The sequence below is a fragment of the Notechis scutatus genome, chromosome 3 (assembly GCF_049901735.1).
Source record: "Notechis scutatus isolate UNSWTSFEM ecotype Mainland chromosome 3, rNotScu1.2, whole genome shotgun sequence".
NCBI lineage: Eukaryota > Metazoa > Chordata > Lepidosauria > Squamata > Elapidae > Notechis > Notechis scutatus.
The window spans coordinates 198,718,749-198,738,207 of record NC_142011.1 but is presented as its reverse complement, the minus strand read 5'-3'; the positions used below and the strand labels follow the sequence as shown (position 1 = coordinate 198,738,207).

Here is a 19,459-nt window from a genome sequence, read left to right as displayed (position 1 = left end):
GTAATAATTGGATATTAGAGACAATATACTTCTGTTTGTCAGATAGTGATCGTGAAAGGATGCCTGTTATTCTTACACTGCCCTGAAAAGCATTTGTAGTGTAACATTATATGGTAAATATTACATGGGTTTCCTGGTCATGTTAGTCCCCTATGCATTTATTTTCTAACTTGTGCTCAATTTAAACATGCATTAATCAATTTCCCCCCTACAATTTCTTGAATACTAGTCTTTTTTGTGTGTGTGTGGGGGGGGGTTGGGGTTGGAACACCTGTATTTTATATAATATCACTTATATGCTGCAGTTTGGAAAATTTATATTGCCCATAACACACCATGTAAATTTTAGATGCTACATTTTGAGAATGTGTAAGTTGTGTCCCTCTAAATGTACTTCATGAGAAATGAGGTACCTAACTCACTCCCAAAAGAGCAGTGAGAAAAATGACACTTAATCATGTGGTTCCCCAGGACATTGCAAATGTCATAAATATGAACCAGTTGCCAAGCATCCAGAGTTTGATCATATGACCTCGGGGAATGCTGCAATGGTAGTAAGTGTATGAAATGGTCATAAGTCTCTTTTTTTCAGTGCCATTGTAACTTGAAATGGTTACTAAAAACGGACGTAATATGGTCATAGCCCCCAATGCTAGGTTAGTAATCTTGCAGCCCTTTATTAGGCAAACTGTGATTTCTGAACTTTATTTAAAGATATTCCAACCTGTGATGTATTGCACTAACACAGGTGGGAGGTTACAAAAGCATGTCTAATTGTACAAATATTGCTAAGCTGCGCACAATAACAGATACTTGAAAGCCATTGAAGCGAGCACTAGATCCATTAATCTTCCTCACAGGTAAGGTTTTTCACTGGGCACACTGACCTTTCATAATTTCATCTGAATGCCATTCATTTTAGCAGTTGACCCACTGACCCATTGACTTAGCTTGCTTATGATGCTCTCAATTTGTCCTCATCAACTCCATCCAGAAACTGGGTTCAGCTAAAATAGAACCACAGCTGTTTCCTCAAGATGAAAGAGAAATCTGGGAGTCATTTGTGTATTTATGACCTATGACCCCTCTTCAGTGGTTTCATCAAGATATTAAATAACTTAGCAGAGATAATAAAATCCTGAAGTGGGCTCAAGATATAATTAAAAACTCTTCGCACAGAGTTCCAGAAGTATTCATTCAATTTTCTCTTGTACGGTTCTGTGACTGAACATGATGGATTTGGAAATAAAGCTGATAGAACTTAACTCCAAATGTAAATTTACCTAGCTTCAGAGTGGCAGTCTTTTGATGCTTCTTTCATGGTCATAATGTTGATAGTTAACACGGTGGTTTTTAAAGGTATTACTGAGTTATATGTGAATCAGGGAGGGTTTAATGCTTCGTTTTTCTGTCTTCCTATTTGTTTTATTGTACATAATCTTGGTAGCGCTAATTTATTCTATAGCTAATCTTCAAACAAAGATCCCTCCTGATGACCATGTAACTATATTATCAATCAATAATTTGCAGTTCGATTTCTGTCTCTGCTATTATCTTTCAGAAATTAAGCTTAATTGGAACAGCAATTTATTGGAAGAGCAAGTTAATTAGAAGTCTGAAATACGCCTAGATTTATTAACAGCTCATTAAAATGAAGATGCATCTGTATAACCTTGCTATCATGTATTTTAGCTTTTAGTTGCAGATTTTAATTTTATATTATCTTGTTTAAGGAAGTGTGAATATATAGTAGTGCTTTGGGCTTTCCTTGTGTCCGTACAGTTACAAAATATCTTGATATGTTGTGCTAAGGTGCCACTTTTTAGATGAGAAACCATTTGCTACTAACTCATGGATATCTTTCAGTATATCAACATAACTGGATGAGCAGCTTAGAAATGTCTAATTTTTTTGACTTTTTAATTGCTTGGTGTACAACTGATATAATGTACATCTGACATTTTTGCTTTGAAATTGTTAATACCATCATGTGGTATTCATTCACGTTTCATCATTCAGTTTTTTCCCCTCTTTGTGGAAAAAGCATACCAAATGAAGGATTGGTTTAAAAAAAAATGGAAAGGCTTTAATATTATATCATGCTTACAAAGCCCCAAATGTGTGTACTGCTATTATTATTACTCTGAAATCATTATAAGAAACATCAGAGACAGTGGTACTTTATGCATAAAAATTAGCTGATTGAAGTACTGTTATTGTCAAGTCTTCTTTTAGTGGAAATTAATATACTCCATTTTTTATCTATTATGCCATTTTGAGTAGCTATTCCAGGTGCTTTAATGATTCCCAGGGACATGCTTAATTTTTAATGATTAGTAAATAGCAGTAATATTCCTTTGCCTCCCTCTTTTGATTATGTTGACCTAGTAGATGAGTAAAATAATGTGGAGATCTAATTGCAGTATATTGTTTTATAAATGGCATAAATAAACTATTTTATAAATACCCTGCACAAGGATTCTATTTTTCTATGCCTGACAGGTGTAGAACCAGCCCTTCTAGCAATTTTAAAATTACTTTTGTATATTTTGTTTTGCATTAATGTATCCCTATCCTGCATTAAATTTCACAGGTGGGGAAATTCTATATAATACGTAGTGAATTTCCTTTGAATATCATAATCTATGTACGTGTGTGTGTGTGTGTGTTTGCAACATGTTTTCTGTCTGAAAAAATGTGCTTTTTTAGTATACAAAGCATATGCAACTGTCTAGCTTCATTTGTAGGCCTTGTAGAAAACTCTCCAGCTTTTTTTGAATTTGTGCTAAGATCCTCATTTTATCACAGACAGATCAATTTCAGAGGAGCTTGTGAGTTACACAGGGATGTTGAATTTGCTTTCTGAAAAATGCTTTCAACCACGAGCCACATTTGTAAATCAGAATGTTATTTATGCCAGGAACAGTTTAAGAAAAAGATTAAGTCTCAAGAATGAAATCCACTAAGCACTTAGAATAGACTCATTGTCATTGACCAAGTCCTGTGCAATCTGGCAATACAATTGTTTAATGACTGCAATCTTTCACCGTTATGATGGTGTTGGAACACGAACTTTACAACCAGCTCTGGCATTTGCAACCTTCGCAGTTCTATAAGGCAAGGAAATGCTGAAATAAGTTCCATAACGCAGTTGCATGCTTCGCTTAGTGACCAGATTGTTGATCCCAATTGTGAAGGGGAAACTATCATTTACTTGTTGGTTTATGAGACCAAATTTTAAATGCAAGCACTGCATCTGTTAATCAGCTCAGAATTGCATACATGCACAGATTTACATGTGCGTATTGCACTTAATGTTCACTGGTGGTAGACATCTTCAATAAGTAGCTCTCTACTTCCTGCATTGTATTTCCTGCTAAACGCATGATTTACGACCACAATCCTCACACTCTCACAGTGAGATAATGTGCGTATATGTTTCTCAGGGTCCTATTCATTGCATGTGTCTATTTAATGTGCACTATGATCCACACAGAGGTTCCTGAATTAATGTATGCTGCCTGAAAGCTACTTTCAGAATCCGGTTTTTGAATTTTTAGAATACCATTACAAGCACCTTGAACTTGAATTATAAATATTTGCAATTCTTACAGGAGTTGGGAAAGTTTTGACTGTAAATTGGTTACTGTGACTCTTTTATTCCTGTATGACTGAATGAGAAATGTATTTATTCAATCCCACAGCATTTATTTGCTGCATAGGTTGGCAACTCTTACATGCCTTAATAATCACACAGATTTTACTTCTTTTCCCCCCCCAGTATGGGATTATATCCCTGAGTCTAATTTATACTCAAGTTAACGGGAGCTTTGTCAAAAACCTGGTGCTAAAGTGATCAGACGTAACGGTTTTCCATGGTAGCAAAATTATATTAAGGACCTAATATAGATAGTCCTCGCCTTATGACCACAATTGAGCCCAACATTTCTGTTACTAAGCCAGACAGTTGTTAAGTGGGTTTTACCCCATTTTACAACAGTTGTTAAATAAATCAATGCAATTTTTAAGTTAGTGACCTGGTTGTTCAGTGAATCTGACTTCCCCATTGACTTTATTTGCCAGAAGGTTGCAAAAGATGATCCCCAGGACACTGCAACCGTCATAAATATGAGTCAGTTGCCAAGCATCTGACTTGATCACATGATCATGGGGAAGCTGCATTGGTTGTAAGTGTGAAAAACGGTTGTAAGTAACTTTTTTCAGTGCCACTGTAACGTCAAACAGTCACTAAGCAAACTGTTGTAAGTCGAGGACTACCTATAGCAGGGGTCGGCAACCTGTGGCTCTGGAGCCACATGTGGCTCTTTCATCCCTCTGCTGCAGCTCCCTGTCACTGGTTGGCACCACAATTTTGAGAGGAGCTTCCAGTTGGGGGAGGAAAAGCATGGTGCGCCAGGAGGAGACTCTATGGCAAGGGGTGGGTTTTCCGGTCGGCTCCACAATTGATAGGGCTTTCAGTTAGGACAGGTAGAGGAAAAAGGATGCCGCGCAAGGAGGAGACTCTATGGTGGAGGAACCGGACTTCCGGTCAGCTCCAGAATTGAACCAGAGGAGCGGGGCGGCTTCTGGTTAAGGACGTTTGTGGCTCTTTGAGTGTTCAAGGTTGCCGGCCCCTGAGCTATAGTAAGGGAAATTGTGAAGGAGATTGTGTGTATTGGTTCTGCTTGAGATCTACAGGATCCTTGCTGCTGGTGGAGCATCCTGATGTGTTCTGGTCTTGGGACTGTAAAACATCTCTGTTTTTTTGTTTTTTTTTACAATTCTGTCATTAATAGGTAATAGCTGAATTGAGTCAAGCTGCTGTTGCCTTGCGCCTCCTTCCTTGCTGCTGTATTTTGCACTGCAAACAACTGGAATGAGCCAGATGTTTTACAATGGGAAAAATCAGTTTTGATCTGGATACATGGCAAGGGGCTCTTTTTTGGTGGCTTCCAAATACAGCTTAATTTTATGCGCATCAAGACAAAAGCACAAAACAGGAAACAGGTGGCAAGGTTTTTTTTATCTATCTATCTATCTATCTATCTATCTATCTATCTATCTATCTATCTATCTATCTATCTATCTATCTATCTATCTTATCTGTCTGTCCGTCCTTCCATCCATCCATCCATCCATCCATCCATCCTTGTAAGGATGGCCTCCAGTCCAATCCCTGCATCTGTACGGATTCCAGGTGAGGTTGCAGAACCCCTTTGCCATTGCTGCCTTCTATAGAATTTTATATGTGTGGGTTTTTTTTCCTACAAAGATTTTTTGGGAGTCACAGGAACAGCCTTCAACGCACAAAGACTATCTCATTATCAGGCTCAGCTGATGCTTGAATATATGTACGGGGTTCCTATCAGTGAAAAAAAATATATGAAAACCACAGGAAGTCCTCGACTTACAACCGTTCATTGAGTGCCTGTTACTGAAAAAATGGCATTTTTCACACTTTTGACCATTGCCGCTGGGCAATTGGCTCATATTTATGATGGTCACAGCATTCTGGGGGTCATGGGATCCCCTTTTCCGACAAGCAAAAACCAGCGGGAAAGCCAGATTCACTTAACAAGCATGTTACTAGCTTAACGACCTCAGTGATTCACTTAACAGCTTGCAAGGGAAGGTCATAAAATGAAGCAAAGCTGGCTTCACAAATGTCTCGCTTAGCAACAGAAATTTTAGGGTCAGTTGTGGTCGCAAATCGAGGACCACCTGTTTACCTTGTTCAGACACAGTAAAGAACTATCTAACCCATCATTCTAGCACTACAACGCACAAACCCTACCACTAACAACTGGGAAAAGAAGTCACCATCCTATATCTCTCATTGATGTTGCACATGGATATACAGTAGTACAGTTAGTCCTCGACTTACAACAGTTCATTTCGTGACCGTTTGAACTTACGGTGGCACTGAAAAAAAGCAGTTGCGACCTTACAACCATTGCAGCATCCCTACGGTCACGTGATCAAAATTCAGACGCTTGGAAACCGACTCATATTTATGACGATCGAAGAGCCATGTGATCCCCTTTTTGAGACCTTCTGGCAAACACACTCAATGGGGAAGCCAGCTTCACGTAACGACCGTGTTACTAACTGAACAACTGCAGTGCCTCACTTAGCAACTGTGGCAAGAAAGGTCATAAAACGGGGCAAAGTTCACTCGACAAACGTCTCGCTTAGCAACAGAAACATTGCTACGGTCATACATCGCTGTAGTTGACGATAACCTTTTTTCTTTGTGAACTCCCTTGAGCTTGTAAAAAATTATCTGCCTCAGGGCTCGTATTGTATTTAAATTGCTCCTTTTTCAGTAGCACAGCGCATTTTTTGAAGGCAGAAATTTGCCAAGTCCAGTTTTTGGCATTTCCTTCCATGCTTGTGGAGGCAGCTGAGTGATTTGTTTAGGAAATAAGAGAAGTGGCTGCTTCTGAGGCAGCTTCCTGCGAACATAAAAGGCTTTGCTGAGTCAGAGTGAAATAGCTCTTGTCAAGTGGAGATTGGAATGGATTTGGAAATCACTGGTGCTTTTTCTCAGGAGGCAACTGGACTTTCTTGCTTTTTTTTCTTTTGAAGAGGTTTCGCTTCTCATCCAAGAAGCTTCTTCAGTTCTGACAGGATAGCAGGGAATCAGTAATGGTATGCTACTGGTTTGGACCGGTTTGGCTGAACCGGTAGTTTAAAAAAAAAAAAGCCTCCGATCAGCTGAGAGGATAAAAGATGGGAAAGCATGTGGGAGGGTCGCTCCTAGCTTTTCGTTTCTTCATCCTGTCAGCTGATTGGCTTGTTAGGGGTGCGCGCATGCGCGATCACCCACCGAACCGGTAGCAACTAAGGTAGGATCCCATTACTATGGGGAATGGAAGGATTTATATGTCATTTGCATTCTTTGAGACAGCCATGACCTGGATGGCTGAGAATCTCCATAGACTTTTAGCTATACAATTTGGGATGAACACCCTTTGAATGGTGTGGAAAAAAGGAATGGATTTCCAGAGGGAAAAACAGCAGACTACAGGAACCAGGAGCACTACTCAGGTGATCCTGAGATAAAACCTCCAAGTGTTTCAACGACCCTCTAAAAAAGGATGCAATTGACTAGCTGTCTGTAAGGAATATAAATCCTTCCATTCCCTGCTATCTTGTCTGAGCTGAAGAAGCTTCTTGGATGAGAAGCGAAATATCTTCAAAGGAAAAACAAGTCCAGTTGCCTCCTGAAAAAAGCACCTTTGGGACAGCCATGACCTGGATGACTGAGAATCTCCACAGACAAGTCGCTGAAGAGTTGCTTCCCTGTGGACAGCACTAGATTCCTAAATTCTTCCCCTTCCAGCTGAAGCAAATTTCTACTGCAAAATTAAGGCAGAACTCCCACGTTCACCAGGGGTAGCTTCACACCCATTTCTATTGCAAGCTGATTGTGATACCCTTATTATCTTGGAAGATTTCAGTTGAAGTGAGGGAAGGAATCTGATTCTGAAAGGTTTGCCGTCCCTCCTGTTGGTTTTAAGCAAGCGTAGGCAGTTGGCAGTTGAAAAAAACGGTATCAAAGGCTATATTTATCAAATAGGAACTGGGACATTGTATTGCCTTGTTAATGAGATTGGTAGAAAAAACATCCTAAATATAGGGATGCTGCTAATGAAGATGAATGACATTTATAAAGGGTTCCATTGACCGCAGTAAATAAGAGCAGGATTGAAATTTACAGAATACTAGGCTGGGTTAATGGAATTTATGGTTTTAGCGTATAGTGGGAATCATTCCATTATTTTAACATTTTGAGTTAACCAAGACAGTGTATGGAGATTCTCAGTCATCCAGGTCATGGCTGTCCCAAAGGTGCTTTTTCAAGAAGCAACTGGCCTTTCTGCTTTTTCTTTGAAGACATTTTGCTTCTCTTCCAAGAAGCTTCCTCAGCACTGACTAGATCAGGGGTGGGCAAACTTTTTGGCTCGGGGGCCGCATTGACTTTTAAAATTTGACAGACAGGCCGGGTCAGCACAAGATTTTTTGGGAATCGCCCCCACCCTTCCCCCCTCTACTCCTCCTTCCCCCCCTCGGAGGCCCCTGAGTCAGGAGTTGCTACCGCCGGCGCGGCTCCGCGCGGCTCCAGTCCTGCGTTGCCTCGGGAAGGAAAGGCAAAATGAAGAGCCACGGCGGTGCTTTGCAACGGGAGCAGTGGCACCGGAGGCTCAGGCTCAGCGGCTCCTGGTTTTGCCTTTTCCTTCCCAAGGCAACGCTGGACTGGAGCCGCACGGAGCTGCGCCGGCGGTAGCAACTCCTGACAGCCCCAGCCGGACACCTGAGCGGAGCCCGGGCGAAACTGCCTGTTGCTGCTGCCGGAGCACCGCCGGTCGCTCCTCCAAGCAGCCTGCCCGCCCGCCAGGCTTCCCCTCTGCCGCGGCTCGGGCCAGGCGCAGCGCCCGCGAGTTAAAAGGAAGCCGAAAGTTTCTGGGAAGTTGCTCGGGTGCTCGGAGCAGGCTTTTAAAGTGCCGCCCGAGCAAAGTTTAAGCCTGAAGCCCCGGAAATCTGAGCAACTTCCCAGCAACTTTCGGCTTCCTTTAACTCGCGGGCGCCGCCGCCCCAAGCCGCACGGCAGCCCGCCTCCAGCACCCCGCCCCGCCCACCGGGCGGAACCCTTCCCGCTCCTCGGCGGGAAGACGCTCCAGCCTGCAAACTTTGCCTTTGCAAAGCCCTGAAGCCCTGGAAAACCAAGCAACTTCCCAGCAACTTTCGGCTTGCTTTTAACGCGGGCGCTGGCGCCGTCTCGCCCGAGCCGCACGGGCGGAGGGGAAGCCCGGAGCGCCGCCGGGTTGCCTCCTCCAAGCAGCCTGCCTGCCCGCCCGCCGGGCTTCCTCCGCCGCGCGCTCGGGCCAGGCGTGAGCGCCCGCGAGTTAAAACGGCCGAAAGTTGCTGGGAAGTTGCTCGGGTGCTGGGAGCAGGCTTTTAAAGTGCCGCCCGAGCAGGACCGCCGAGCCGGGAAACGGGACACCAAGGCAGGGCAAGGCTCCACCAGCAGCGCCCTAGCTTTAGGTGGCTCCAAGCAGCCTGCCCTGCCCGCTGGTGGAACCCTTCCCGCTCCTCGGCGGGAAGACGCCCCAGCCTGCAAGCTTTGCCTTTGCAAAGTTTAAGCCTGGAAGCCCCGGGAAAAAGGGGGATCGGGGGGACTCACCTTCGGAGAGGTCGCACTCAAGGTGATTTCGAACTCCCAGCCGAGGCCTTTGCAAATTTCTTTTCTTTCCTACTCCTAGATCGCTCCGCACTGTTTTGCAGCTTTGGGGGCCACACGGCACAGGGCAATACGCCACGCCCAGTGATTTTTTTTCAGGGGCGGGCTGGATTGGACAGACCAATGGCAGCTATTTTTTTTCAGGGGCGGGCCGCATTGGACAGACCAACGGGCCGCATGTGGCCCACGGGCCGTAGTTTGCCCACCCCTGGACTAGATGATGGGGAATGGAAGCATTTATACTCCTGGCAGATAGCTCGTCATTTGCATTAGTTGTTGAGGCCACCTGGAGGTTGATCTGGGTCATCTCAGGGTCACCTGAATGGTGCAAATGGGTGTGGAGCCTTCTTAGAACTGTTGAAAGGACTGTGTTGTAGATTGGAGATAATGGTGGTGTATCCCTCACCCTCTGTTGAGAGAGATAGCTGTTCAATTTTGACACAGGTGGCTTCTTTGACGCCTCTTTCAAATCAAATGATCAGCTGTCTGCAAGGAATATAAATCCTTCCATTCCCCACCATCCAGCCAGAGCTGAAGAAGCTTCTTGGGTGAGAAGTGAAACATCTTCAAAGAAAAAACAGTAAGTCCAGTTGCCTCCTGAAAAAAGCACCTTTGGGACAACTAAGACAGTGCAAGATGGTTTGTTTAACCATGTTCTAAATTAGGGGTGTTAAACATAAGGCCCGTGGGCTGAATCCAGCCCGTGGGGTGCTTAGCCCTGACTCGCAGGGCTGCCCTGGAAACAGCGAAGGACTGGCCTGTGGTCCTTTGCCAACAAAAATGGGCTCCCAAACTCCATTTTCGGCTGCAATGGCCTCCAGCAACTGTCCGCCAGTGAAAATGGAGCTTGGGAGGCCTCCTGAGCTCCATTTCTGCTGGCAGAGGATTGCAGGAAGCTGAGGCAGCTGATGATGGAGCTTGGGAGCCCGTTTGCACTGGCAGAGCGCTCGGGCCACCACAGGCACCCCCGACATGAGTGACGTCGAGTTGGCCCTGCCCCCCCACCCCTCCAAGGTCAAGCAGAACCCCGATGTGGCCCTCAACGAAATCAAGTTTGACACCCCTGTTCTAAATGGACAACTGTATTTTCCCAATGCATTTGGATTGGCTTGCTGTATAACTCAAGACACTGATAAATATATTTCTACATGATCATATTTAGTCTGTAGGCTTGAGGGGGGAAATCACATTTTAAAAAGTGGGAAGGTATGAGTAGTGTTGTAGACGGCCTTATTGGTTCAAAAGAATAAAGCTCATCTAAGTTAGCATTCTGTATCCCATTACTATATAAAGTTAGTCTTTGGGTTATGTCCATTCATTTAGTGACTGTTCAAAGTTATGGCAGTGCGTAAAAATGGACATAAAATTTCAGCCATTGCTGCAACTCCACGATCAAGTGATCATGACCTTGGTGCTTGGATGCAGGACAGTGATGATCACTGTGACATTCCCTGCCAGTTTCCCACTAGGAAAGTCAATGGAGGAATATTGGGATTCCCAGAACCTGCCTTGGTCTCCCCCAACCTCCCCTACCCCCCCCCCAATAATACCCCCATGTCCACTCTCCGATGGCACCCCCATGTCCTTTAACTGGGATTCTGGTAAAATGAGGACCCAGTTTTGGGGGCCGATATGCTGACTCTGTAAAACACTTAGAGGGAGCTGCAAAGCACTATGAAGCAGTATATAAGTCTAAGTGCTATTGCTATTCCCACTGCTTCCCACGTTACAACCTGTGCATCTTGGGTTACAGTGGCAACCATGACTGTGGGGATTGCCATCATCGCTAAGCGATCTGGTCATATGGCATTATGCTTTGCAATGCATTGCTTAGTGGCAGGAATTCTTGTCCCCATTGCCGTCACAACCCGAAGACTATTTAATTTGTCCAGAAAGTTGCTTTTAGGAGCTCAGAAGATGGAACATGCTTGTCCCAAGGATTGAATAATCAGATGTGTGCTGAAGACAGTGGTTCCATTTTGCTGTAAGGACTACGTGCTTTTTAACAGCTTTGTCGATCAGTGGAAATGTCTGGTCATCTGGAGATGCAGTTTTGATGACTGGTGCTGCATCTTATGACTGTAGTTTCTGCAGAGCCTTGTTTCTTAAAGAGGACTTAGTTTTATTTAGAGAGCCACTTTCAGGTAAGAATATGCAACCAAAATAACTTTTGGGGTTCTGTCTCAGTAAGGGAATATTGTGCTATCTTTTCTTCAAAATTTTGCCCAGGAGGGCAAGTCCGTAATAGGATTTCAATGCTTTGTGAGGCTTTTGATTTCTCTCTGTTCATCGTAAAATCACAATAATATAGGCAAAATTATAATCCGGGCATGCTTTTTGAACTTGGGTAAAACGTATTTGGTCAAAAAATGTTTGCATTTATTTTGAAATATAGAATCCTTACAGTCCTACAATAAAATTGTAGTTTCAGTGATTTTTTTCCTTTTAGCAGTATTTTTTTAATTGTACTGAACTGTTATTCTTGCCCGCTCTTTTCTTCATATGTCAAATGGTTTTTTTGAGAGGTGTAAAAAAGACAACCAGATGATGCAATTGAACATAGAAAGCTCACTGCTTAGAGAGCTGCTTTCCTGGATTAATGTATGGAGATTTTCAGTCATCCAGATCATTGTTGTCCCACTGGTGCTTTTTCAAAAGATGCAACCAGAATTTGTTTTTTCCTTGAAGATGTTTCGCTTGTCATTCCAAGAAACTTCTTCAGTTCTGACTGATCTTCAGTAAGAACTGAAGAAGCTTCTTGGAATGACAAGCGAAATATCTTCAGGGGAAAAATGAAGTCTGGTTGCATCTTTTGAAAAAGCACCTTTGGGATTCCTGGATCAATATTGTTTTGAAAGAAATGTAGAGTTCTCTCTACCATCTAATCTTCAATACCATAATACCAAAAGGGCCCCCAAAACTTCTACCATAGAAACAGGAGTTTGCCAACTGTATCATGCTGTCAGGAAAATGCAACAGTAAATTTCTAAAATAGAAAATAGATATTTGAACAGTTCAAACTTATTTTCCCTTTTTATTGTAATGAGTTTCTAGTTATTTAAATACTTGTACGGATAAAACCCATCGTTGCTACTAGAAAGAAGGAAAGTAAAGAGAGGATGGATGGATGGATGGATGGAAGGTTACAATGTGAGCTTGTATTCAGATAGTTTTCTAAAATTCATACAAGTAGCATAGCTAAAATGCAGGGTTTAACATAATTACAATGTATTTTCTATTTTCAGTAATATCTGTCTGAAAAATAAGTATATTTCCACGTACATAATGTGAAAGAAACAAATTAACTTCAAGAATAATTTTTGACAAAGCTTTCAGTTATTTTTTTCTTGTAATACTGGACTAGATCATAAATTATGGCTTACGAAACAAAGACTGGGATTAAACATCACATTAAGGCAATGCAAACCATGTTAAGGTTTAGTGTAGAACATGAATCCGTCTTACTGGTGATGATTTTGTAACTTTTCACATTTTTAGATAATCACAAAAATGTATTAGAAGTTATTTTCAAAACGTGTCCTTGCTTTGCAAATTATGCTTATTTATTTATTTAGCATATGGCAGATAATACTGAATCTAATACATTAAGGATTGGTGAAAGAGACAATTTAGTTCAAAGTTTGCATAAATTAAAATATTTCCCATAAGCCAGATTTATAGTCAGATTCATGCAGAATTTGTGGATGAGAACCTACTGACAGACAGGTTCTTGTCCTGGCAAAACTTTGTTCTAGAAATATAATTTTGGTGTCTTACTTACTCCTAGTTTAGTGCTTTCCGTTTGGGGGTACAATTGTCATCTTTCCTTAACAACATTTACATTAATTTTGATTTATCAATGTTACATTAATTTTAATATAAAATGAAGGATAATTCTATCTATCTATCTAATCTAATCTAATCTAATCTAATCTAATCTAATCTAATCTATCTCCATACTCTGGAAAGAAGCTTCTTCCTAGGTTTGTAGCCGTGGCCTCTTAGTGTTATTGTTTCCCTTTTTCTAAAAAGAAACTAAACCTGAGGATATGACTCAACCCAGTAGAAGGAAGGAAGCACTAACTGAACATAGTCAAATCTTGAAACAAACCGACTGGGGTGTGTAGTTGTTACTCAATGAAATTTCGTGCTTGCCTGAAGAACGTTCAGCCGCATTTGAGATGATTACTCCCTACATTGGTAGGTAGTCTTTTCCAGTCTTGAAAGCCACAGTCGAACATTTTATTTTATTTTTTACAAACTTCTCTTTCACTTAAAAGTTATTTATTTTTATTTTCACACCGCATGAGGTGTCAGTTTCATTAAGATCACTGGTGCTATGATTGTAAAATACATTTCCTATGGAATAAATATGCCTTGGTTAGAAACACAGCACAGGCTAGATACCGGCGAGATCTTCCAACATGAGCATGCAAATCCAGGTTCAATGCCAGCATGGACCTTTGAGAAGTGTCTTGCTTTGACCACCAGACCACTGTGAAAAATTTGTCAGTTTAGGGTAGGGGTTCAAATTGGAAATGAGAATGTTGCAAACTCCAAAAATCTCCATTTTGAGCTTAGAACTTTTCCAGCCGCCCATTTTGCACTCAGAATACTACATTCTGCATTACCTGAGGGGAGGAAGGTAAGAGGGAAGGCTCATTCTGTGTAATAAGATTGGGACTGGGTTAGGGACTTCTGTCCTCACAGTGAGTTGTGTTGGGGGGGGGGGGTCCACAAAGGGAGGCTTAGCCAATCTCATTGTACACATGTTGTACTCTGACATTAAAGGTAATAATAATAATAATTCCACTCCAGACCCATCTAAATTGCACTGAGATTCATCTATCATTCACCCATGGCTCCTCAACTTTCCACAAGCAATTGTCCTCAACTTACAACCCCAGCTGGGACCAGAATTTTGGCCATGAAGCACTGCAGTCATTAAGCAAGTCATCCTGTGACTGGTACTGATTTTTGTATTTTTTTTACCATGGTTGTTAAGTGAACCATGTGTTCATTAAGCAAATTGGGATTCCCCAATTGAGTCTGCTTCTTAGAAACTGGCTGGGAAGGTTGCAAATCATGATCATGTGACAAAAAGACATGGCAACCCGTCATAAATGTGAGTTGGTTGCTAAGTGCCTGAATTGTGACCACCAGAATTTCGGCCATGAAGCACTGCAAACTTTAAGCAAGTCATCATGTGACCAGCGCAGATTTTATGATCATTTTTACCATTGCTGTTCACTGTGGATAGTGTGATGGTTGCAAATTTGAGAATGGATCTTAAGGCTAATTTGAGAATGGATCTTCTAAGGCTATTTGAACCGTCATTAAATGGATGGATGAAAGTTGAGGGCCACCTATACCTTCACCCACAGCCAATGCTGTTCAGCCCCAATCTCTGACCTGGAGAGTAAATTTTAAAGCAATCCCTTAATGGACAGGCTGGAATTTATTTTCTGCCAAGATATCCTTTTGCCTTGGAGGAGGTAATTAATTTGAAAGGGTTGTTTGTTGTCTTGGAAGAGATCAAAGCTACAGAGCCAGCCTGCTAGTAACTTCTCCTCACATTCCCCTCAATTGGCATACCTCCAGGGCGAAGTAGATTTATATTGGGGTACTTAATTCACGAAAGGTAGCATGAAAGGAGGAAATTTGGTTTGCATAATCAGAGGCATAGAATCAACATCTTGTGAAGTATTACCACCACTTTATAAAACCTGAGTAAGGCCACACCTGGAACGCTGCATCCAGTTTTGATCACGTTACAAAAAAAAAGATGTTGAAACTTTGGAAAAAGTGCAGAGAAGAGCAACTAAGATGATGAAAGCCTGGAGACTAAAAACATATGAAGAATGGTTGCAGAATTGGGTTTGGCTAGTCTAGAGAAAAGAAAGGACTAGGAGTGACCTAATAGCAGTGTTCCAATGTCTCAGGGGTTGCCACAAAGAAGAGGGGGTGGGGGGTCAGCCTATTTTCCAAAGCCCCAGAAGGAAAGACAAGAAACAATTCACCAGTGGGACAGCTTGCCTTCAAAAGTTGTGGGTGCTTCATCACTGGAGGTCTTTTAAGAAGAGACTGGACAGCCACCTGTCTGGAATGGTATAGGCCAGGGTCTCCTGCTTGAGTAGAGGGTTGGACTAGAAAGACCTCCAAGGTCCCTTCCAGCTTTATTCTGACTAAAAGAGAAGAAAGGAATTTCCCCCTATTCTTCCATGTTGTACTGAACACCAGATACTTGGGCTACCTAATGCCTCTGTTCACCTGTTTAGTGTCCAACCTCTGAGTGAAAAGAAAGGAGCGGAAAACTTACACTGTTTCCCATGATGGACAAACCATGTGAAATGGTTTCAGGCTTTTGTTTTGATGAGACAAAACCAGCTTTTTGAGTTTGCATTTATGCAACTACAGGCAAAGCTCCTGAGCGGAGCTTTCAATGTGCCATGTTTTCAGGACTGTCCTTTTTTTTTTTTTTTTTTAAATTACAGCACCGATGCACACCTAGAGAAGTCTTAGGGGAAGCGGCCACCGTGAGTTCAGCGGGATACCCAAACACAAAGATGCCAGCAGTAATAGATATCCAGAGAGCTAATCACGAAATAGCTGCTGGCACTGGCAGACATTCCTGCAACCTTGACAGCCTAATCCATATGAGAGAGCATTATCTTGCATTTGCTGAAGATGTTAACAGCTGAACCTTGGACAGAACCTTTCATTGTCTGGCACTAAGTTTTTAAAAGAACAAATTCAATGTGGATTCACCCTCTATTCATAGCTGATTCCAATCAGGAGCAGTGTTACAATATATTTATGGTACTTCTATGTTGCTTTTCCCTCGGTCCAAAATTATTTGCTCAATCATTAAAGCAGAAGTGTTCAACTTTGGTAACTTTTAAGACCTATGGACTTCAACTCCCAGAATTCCCCAGCCAGCTGGCTAGGGAATTCTGGGAGTCGGAGTCCATAGATCTTAATCTTGGACACACCTGGATTAAAGCATATAGATGTTCACATACAGGTATAGGTAGTTGTCCATGTATAACCAGTCACTTAGCAATCATTTGAAGTTACCACAGACCTTAAGTCCTTTTGCCTGCCATATTTTGGACACTCACCAGCCAGCCAGCATTTATGGCCATTTGCAGTGTCCCACAATCACAATATTTCATCCAGAAACTGGTATTTGCTTCCAGTTTCCAGAAAAAAAATCTGTCCTGTGCAAACAAAGGGTTCGTTTAGTGACCGTGTTTACTTAGTATAACCACCACCAAGAAGGTTGTAAAATGAAGCAGGGTAATGGAATGACACACTTTACGAACATCATGACATACAGCGGAAATGACTGACAGTTATAGTTGTAAGTTGAGGACTATGTGTCCTCATTTAGTTTACTTTATTGTCATTGCACCTCGTACAACGAAATTAAATACCATCTTCAGTGTACATTATGACTGAAAATAAACACAAACATACATCCTTCACATTCTATACATTGAATTGAAAATTTAGCAACCACATTTGGGACCAGTAACTTGGTTGTTAAGCAAAGCAGTGATTGAGGAATATTAAACTGCTTATTACCATCTTACTTCAGCTTTTGTAGCCCCCCCCCCCCCCCCCCGCCCCCCCCCCCCCCCCCCCCCCCCCCCCCCCCCCCCCCCCCCCCCCCCCCCCCCCCCCCCCCCCCCCCCCCCCCCCCCCCCCCCCCCCCCCCCCCCCCCCCCCCCCCCCCCCCCCCCCCCCCCTGCTTTACAGAACCTACATAGGTTGTAAATTCAAGAACTTCCTGCAAAAGTACTTTTTCATCACCCAAAATGCAAATGGTTGCTAAATGAGACAACTGATAAAACAAGGATTACATGTAATATTAAAAGAGTCATTACACTGATACTTAATCATAAGTGACTCATTAAGAGGCAAAGAAGAAGTGCAGAGTATGGCATACATTAGATCAGTGGTCGCCAACCGGTGGGCCGGGGACCACTGGTGGTCCACGATAAAATTTTGGTGGTCCGCAAAGAAATGTCCCCTCCAAAGCAATCCAGGCTGCATGGGAACACAAGGCTGCACCGCCCACATGGGCCTGCCCATCCGCTGGTCCCCACTCTTTGGCCGAGCGCAAACCTTACCTTGAGTAGAGCCACGCAGGCGGGAACTGGAAGGTAAGGCCAACGGCGGGGGAGGGAAATCCACCCTGGGGTGGCTTACTGACATTGGTGGGAAAGTTGGTCCCATATTCCAGAGCTGCAGTAGTCACAGGACTGGCCCTTTGGTCATCCCGGAGCAGCTCCTCCAGTCCATGGTAGGCCGGTGCACCCGGGTGGAGGAGCAGCTGCTCTGGGATGACCTAAGAGCCAGTCCTGTGACTACTGCAGCTCTGGAATATGGGACCAACTTTCCCACCAATGTCAGCAAGCCACCGTCAGTCAAAATTCATATTAGTGGTCCGTGGGATTAAAATTTATGAGTGTGGTGGTCCCTGAGGTCCAAAAGGTTGGCGACCCCTGCATTAGATTAATGTATTGCAAGTATATATTAATAAAGAATGTATAAATCTGCAAAAAAAACAACAACAACCTCCCCATGACCCCTAATTTTGCTTTATATTCTAATTAAGAAGTTGCGGTTCTGCAAACCATACCAAAATCATGTTAAGAAAAACATGGAAGTCTATTACTGAACTACCTGAAAACTTTCTAGAAACACTTTTAATGTGTTAAAAGCACTACAAAAATCCAGTAAATTCTCTCTGATGTTACTCATTATCAGTAGATCTTTTACACATGTTCCCCCCTCCCTATTCTCTTGTTCCCTGGAAGCCCAAAGGGAAGGAGAAATGATGACCATCTCAATTTGCCAACACTTGAATAGTGGGTGTTTTCCAAGCATAATAGATGAGCACAAGTTTGGTTACAAAGTACTTCCCACTCAGAAACCAGGATAAATTATCATCGTCTTTACAGGACCAAGAAATGAATATAAAACACAATTATAGCGACATTTGATTATCAAGAGGAAAAAAATCCATAATGTATAAATATCATATTAGGGTTGGTCGCCCAGTTAGCCAGATGTTTAGACTGGATTTGGCAGTTTATTTGTCCCCCTATCAAGTCAAGATAGGCAGGTGTTGTTTGACAAAGTTGAAGGTATCGTTACAGATGTTTTAGCTGTTCTAAGTAAAGCTGTCGTTTGCAATTGAATGATAGGGATTTTATCAATGGTTCAAATAGTGCTCCAAAGTTTTGGAATTGCACCCAAGGCACCTATTATTACAGGTAGTCCTCGCCTTATGACCATAATCGAGCCCAACATTTCTCTGAGTGAGACAGTCCCATTTTAACAACTTTTCTTGCCCCAGTTAAGTGAATTGCTGTAGTTGTTAAGTTAGTAACACGGTTGTGAAGTGAATCTGGCTTCCCCGTGGACTTTCTTTGTCAGAAGGTCGCAAAAGGGGGATCAGATGATCCCGAGACACTGCAACCATCATAAATACGAGTCAGTTGCCAAGCGTTGTAACTTTTAACCATGTGATCATGGGAATACGGCAACAATGGTAAGTGTGAAAAAGTCGCTTTTTTCAGTGCTGTCGTAACTTTGACCCGGTCACTAAATGAACTGTTGTAAGATTGTACCTGTATTGCACAATCTTTGCTTTCTTTTGCCAGTCATTCTACTTCTATTTGCAAATATTTATCACTTGGGTGCTTTAGAGGCAGTCTTTACTTGGCAAGATTTTGGAAACAGTTTTATTGCCTGCTTCCTAGAGCTAAGATTGACTGGTCCAAGGTCACCAATTGGCTTTGTGCCTAAGGTGGGGCTAGAACTTGACAATCTCCAGTTTCCAGCCTGATGCCGTAACCATTGCCCCAAACTGCTTCCCAATACCTTTATGAAGAGCAATTAAAAACTCCTGCAGAAATGTTCACCAGGCTGAATGTTACAAATAACAGGGGATGAGAAAACCCAAGAATATTCAAGAATGTGATCAGATTCAAGGCAAGAGATTAAAGATCAGTATAAATATGGGAATTGCAGACTGAACACATTAGACTTGTACATTGTTTATATAGAGTCCAGTTCCACAGATTATGTAAACAATCAGGTGATTATTGATGTCACGGAAAACAATGGTTTATGAATCACAAAGGAGATTGGGGATCTGTGGCAAATGCTAGTAAACGTGTTGCTTTATGATAGATATGAGAT

General features: G+C 42.5%; 1 protein-coding gene across 8 annotated transcripts in view; it reads left to right on the top strand.

Annotated features, from left to right (window-relative positions):
* CYRIB (CYFIP related Rac1 interactor B) overlaps positions 1-19,459 on the top strand; it is a 95,988-nt gene that overhangs the window by 29,829 nt on the left and 46,700 nt on the right. The window contains exon 1 of one of the 8 annotated variants that reach the window (XM_087962212.1): positions 13,366-13,444. The exons of 6 other annotated variants lie outside the window; for them this stretch is intronic. The gene's annotated coding sequence lies outside the window, so the exon portion shown is untranslated. Of the gene's footprint in view, positions 1-13,365; positions 13,445-19,459 lie in introns of those variants that run through there. One more of the 8 variants, XM_087962216.1, reaches the window with a different exon arrangement.